The sequence below is a fragment of the Equus caballus genome, chromosome 17 (assembly GCF_041296265.1).
Source record: "Equus caballus isolate H_3958 breed thoroughbred chromosome 17, TB-T2T, whole genome shotgun sequence".
NCBI classification, from domain to species: Eukaryota; Metazoa; Chordata; class Mammalia; order Perissodactyla; family Equidae; genus Equus; species Equus caballus.
The window spans coordinates 14,458,355-14,464,354 of record NC_091700.1 but is presented as its reverse complement, the minus strand read 5'-3'; positions in this window follow the sequence as shown (position 1 = coordinate 14,464,354).

Here is a 6,000-nt window from a genome sequence, read left to right as displayed (position 1 = left end):
CCAGCTTTGGCTGTCTTCTCCTTCTCTTGATAGCGCCTTTCACAGAGCAGCTTTTAAGTTTAATGAACTCCAGTTTATCAATTTCTTATATGAACTGTCCATTCGATTTTTTATCTAAAAGATTATCATCATACCCAAGGTCATCCAAATTACCGCCTATTTTATCTTTTTGAAGTTTTATAGCCTTGTGTTTTACATTTAGGTCTATGATCATTTGTGTTAATTTTTGTGAAGGGTGTTGGATCTGTGTCTAGATACACTTTTCAGCATGTGAATATGCACTTGTTGCAGAACCGTTTGTTAAGAAAACTATCTTTGTTCATTCTATTGACTTTGTTCCTTTGTCAAAAATCAGTTGACTGTATTTGTGAGGGTCTATTTCTGGACTCTGTATTATGTTCCATTGATTAATCTCTTTCTCCAGTATTACACTGTCTTGGTTAGTGTAGTTTCATAGTGCATCTTGAATCTTGCTAGTGTCAGTCATCCAACTTTGTTCTTCTCCTACAATATTTTGTTAACTTTTCTAGATTCTTTGTTTTCTATGTAAACTTTAGTAACACTTTATTGATATACACAAAATAATTTACAGGGATTTTGATAGGGATTGCATGGAATCTGTAATTTGATTTAAAAAAAGAGGAACATCTTGACAATATTGAATCTTCCTGCTCATGAACATGAATTCTCTCTATTTTTTAGTTTTTTTATTTTGTATCTTTCATCAGAATTTCCTATATAATTTTTATATAGACCTTAGATTTAGGCCTAAATATTTCATTCTTGGTAGTGCTAATGTAAATGGCAATGTGTTTTAATTTTGAATTACAATTATTCAATGCTAGTATGTAGAAAAACAATGAACTTTTGAATAGCAAGCTTCAATTTTGCAAACTTGTTATAGTCACTTAGTAGTTCCAAGAGGTTTTTTTCCCCAATCTGTGTACTTTTTATTTTTCTTCTCTTATTTTCCTGAACTCCAGCACAATGTTGAGTGAAAGTGAAGAGAGGGAGCATCCTTATTCCTGACCTTAACAGAAATGATTACAGTTTCTCATCAATAAGTATGATTTAGTTGTAGGTATTTTATAGATGTTCTTTATCAAATTGAGGAAATCCTTGGTATTCCTAGTTTGTTGAGAGTTTTTATATAGAATAGACGTTCAGTTATATCAGATAACTTTTCTGCATATATTGATATGATCATGTTCTTTTTCTTTTGTTTGTTGATGTGATAAGCTATATTTACTTATTTTTGAATGTTCAACCAGCCTTGCATGTCTGAAGTAAATCCCACTGGTCCTAGTATATAATTTAGTTTATACATTGATGAAATGAATTTGAAAATATTTAGTTGAGAATTTTTGCAAAAACGTTCATGAGAGTTATTGGTCAATAGTTTTAATTTCTTGTAGTATATTTGTCTGGTTTTGGTACTAGGATAATGCTGGCTCATAGAGTGAGTTAGGGAGTATTCCCTCTGCTCCTATCTCCTGGAGGTAATTGAAGAGAATGGGCGTAATTCTTCCTTAAGTGTTGGGAGAGTTCTCCATTGAGCCCATCTGGGTTTGTCGCTTTCTATTTGGGAAACCTATTAATTATTGACTCAAATTCTTTAACTAGGCCTATTCAGCTTGTTTAATTATTTTTTGTGAGCTTTGGCAAAACATGAAATTTTAAAAAACGGCCCATTTCATCTAGATTATCAAATTTCTTGGCATAGAGTTGTAATGGTATTCCTTTCTTGCCTTTTTAATATGCATTGTATCCACAGTGATGCTCCCTCTTCATTGTCGTATCAGTATCATGTGTTCCTTCTCATACTTTTTTTTTCTTAGTTAGTCTAGCTGGAGTCTTATCACTTTTATTGATCTTTTAAAAGAATCAGCTCTAGGTTGTGTTGATTTTCTCTATTTCCTATTTTTAACTACATTGGTTTTGCTCTATTTTTTCTTTTGATTACTTTGACTTTAATTTGCCCTTCTTTTTCTAGTTTCCTAAGGTGGAAGCTTAGGTTATTAATTTTAGATCTTTTTTCTTTTCTAATATGTATGTTAAATGTTAAAAGTCCCCCTTAAGAACACTATTACTGCATTGCACAAATTTTGATAAATTGTGTCTTTATTTTCATTTAGTTCAAACTATTTTTTAAATTTATCTTGAGATCTCTTCTTTGAATCATGTGTTATTTACACGTTGTGTTTAGTCTCCACATATTGGGAATTTTTCAACTTTATTTCTCTTATTGGTTTCTAATTTATTTCTATTGTGGTCTGAAAGTATAAATTGTATAATTTGTGTTTTCTGAATCTATGTGCTATATGGCTCTGAATGTGGTCTATCTTGGTGAATATTCCATATGAGCTTGAAAAAGGTTGTGCACCCTGCTATTGTTGGATGAAGTATTCTATAGATCTCAATAATACACAATTGATTGATAATGCTTTTGTGTTTAACTATGCCCTTACTAATTGTTCTGCCTACCAGGTCTGTTCATTTCTAATAGAGAAAGTTGAAGTCTCCAACTAAAATAGTATATTCATCTATTTACCCTGCATTCTGTCAGCATTTGCCTCATATATTTTGATACTTTGTTAGGTGTGTAAACACTAAGGATTGTTATATGTTCTTGTAGAATTGACCACTTTATCATTATGTAATGCCACTCTTTTTTCCTGATAATTCTCCCATGCTCTGATGTCTGATCTGCCCGAAATTAATATAGTTTCCCCACTATTCTTTTATACTATTGTTAGCATAGTATATCTTTCTCCATCCCTTTTAATTGTATGATTTCACCCATACTTGGAAGACATACAAACAAACAAAGATATGGAGAATAGATTGGTAGTTACCATAGGGGAATGGGTTGGTAGGAGGGCGTATAGGGTAAAGGGACACAAGTGTACTGAGGCAGGTGGAAACTAGACTTTTGGTGGTGAACATGATGTAGTCTATAGATGAAATCAAAATATAATCACTTCTGTTCACCTGTACACCCTCTGTACACCTGAAATTTATGTAATGCTACAAATCAATATTACCTCAATAAAAAAAACAAATAAATATTTAAAACATAATAATTTTAGTTTATTCATGTCTTTATATTTAAAGTGGGTTTCTTGTAGACAACACAGAGTTGGGTCTGATTTTTGATGCACTCTGACAATCACTGTCTTTTAATTGGTGTATTTAGACCACTGAGATTTAAATTGATTATTGACACATTTGAGTTAACATCTACTTACATCTTACTCTTTTCTACTTGTTGTCCTTGTTCCTTTGTCTTATTTCTGTCTTGCACTCTTTTTCTAACTTTGGTGTTTTTAATTGAATATTATATGTGATTCTATTTTCTCTTTTTTCAAGCATGTCATTTATAATTTTGTTTTACTTTTTTAATAGTTGTGCTAAAGTTTGTGATATGCAATTACAACTAATCTAAGTCCACTTTAATTAACATTATACCTTTTCACTGGTTCTGCACATACCATATAATAGTTAAGTATTCTCAATTCTTCCTCCCCATTCTTGTATCTTTGCTGTCATGCATTTCACTTATGCGTCATCTATAATCATCAAATTCATTGTCGTTTTTATTATTTTGAACAAAATGTTATATTAGATCAATTAAGACTAAGAAAAATAAAATTTTTATTTTGCTTTCATTTATACCTTCTCCTATGCTCTTCCTTTCTTTACGTAGATCCAGGTTTCTGATCTATACAGTTCTCCTTGTCTCTGAAGAACTTCTTTTAACATTTTTTTTAATTGAGGTAATATTGGTTAAGAGCATTCTATAAGTTTCAGATGTGCATCATAAAATTTGGATTTCTGTGTAAATTACATTATTTTTATCTTATGTTTTAATTTATTTTTAAGTAATTTTATTAAGATTATAATGGTTTATAACATGGCATAATTTGGGGCATACGTTATTGTTTATCAATTCCTGCATACACTTCATTGTTGTCACCCCCAATAGTCTAATTTTTATCTGTCACCATATATATGTACCCCTTTGTCCCTTTCACCGACCCCCAAACCTCATTCCCCTCTGGTAAGCACTAATCGGTTCTCTTTATCCAGATATTTGTTATCTTCCACATATGAGTGAAAATCATTTATCAGACAATGAGTTGATCTCCAAAACGTATAAAGAACACATACAACCCAACAACAACAACAAAAAACAACCCGATCAAAAAATGGGCAGAGGAAATGAATAGACATTTTTCCAAGGAAGATAGTCAGATGGCCAACAGACACACGAAAAGATGCTCAACATCACTAATTAGTAGGGAAATGCAAGTCAAAACTACAATGAGATATCACCTTACACTGTTCAGAGTAGCTATAATGACCAAGACAAAAAAACCACAAATGTTGGAGAAGATGTGGAGAAAATGGAATGCTCATCCACTGCTGGTGAGAATGCAAACTGGTGCAGCCACTATGGAGAACTGTATGGAGAGTTCTCAAAAAATTAAAAGTAGAAATACCATACAATCCAGCTATCCCACTACTGGGTATTTATCCAAAAAATTTGAAATAGGTTACCTTATTTTTACCATTCAAAGACTAATTACCATCGATCACCATACATGTTTGCCCAGTCACCCCTTTTACTCTCCTCCCTCCTCCTTTCCCCTCTGGTAACCACCCATCCAATCTCTGTCTCTATGTGTTTGTTGTTGTTGTTGCTGTCTTCTATTTATGAGTGAGATCATATGGCATTTGACTTTCTCCCTCTGACTTATTTTGCTTAGCATAATACCCTGTAGGTCCATCCATGTTGTCATAAATGGCAAGATTTCATCTTTTTTTATGGCTAAGTAGCATTCTATTGTGTATATACATCACATCCTATTTATCCATTCAGCCCTTGACGGGCACTTAGATTGTTTCCAAGTCTTGGCGAATAATGCCACAATGAAGATGGGGTGCATATATCTTTATGCATTCGTGTTTTCATGATCTTTGGATAAATACCCAGCAGTGGAATAGCTGGATCATATAGTAGTTCTTAATTTTTTGAGGAATCTCCATACTATTTTCCATAGTGACGGCACTGGTGTGCATACCCACCAGCAGTGTATGAGAGTGCCCTTTGCTCCACATCCTCAACACTTGTTATTTCTTGTCTTCTTAATTATAGCTATTCTGATGGCTGTAAAGTGATATCTAATTGTAGTATTCATTTGTGTTTCCCTATAATTAGTGATGTTGAACATCTTCTCACATGCCTTTTGGAGCTGAATATCTTCTTTTGAAAAATGTCTGTTCATATCTTTTGCCCGTTTTTAATTGGATCGTTAGCTTTTTGATGTTGAAATGTATGAGTTCTTTATATAGTTTGGATATTAACCCTTTTTCACACATATGGTTTTCAAATATCTTTTCTCAATTGTTATGTTGTCTCTTCAGTTTCTTGATGGTTTCCTTTGCTAGAGGGAGCCCTTTAGTTTGATATAGTCCCATTTGTTTATTTTTTCTATTGTTTCCCTTTCCTGGTCACACATGGTATTCGAAAATATGCTGCTAAGCCCAATGTGGAAAAGTGTACTGCCTATGTTTTATCTAGAAGTTTTATGGTTTCAGGTCTTAAATTCAAGTCTTTAATTCATTTTGAGTTAATTTTTGTGTATGGTGTAAGATAATGATCAATTTTCATTCTTTTACATGTGGCTGTCTAGTTTTCACAACATCATTTATTGAAGAGACTTCCTTTTCTCCATTGTATGGTCTTGGCTCCTTTGTCAAAGATTAGCTGTAAATAGATGTGTAGGTTTATTTCTTGGCTTTCAATTTTGTTCCATTGATCCATGTGCCTATTTTTGTGCTACTACCATACTGTTATGGTTCCTATAACTTTGTAGTACATTTTGAAATCAGAGAGCGTCATACCTTCATCTTTGTTATTTTTTCTCAGGATTCCTTTAGTATTTGGAGTTTTTTGTCGTTCCATATAAATTTTAGGAATCTTTGTTCTATTTCTGT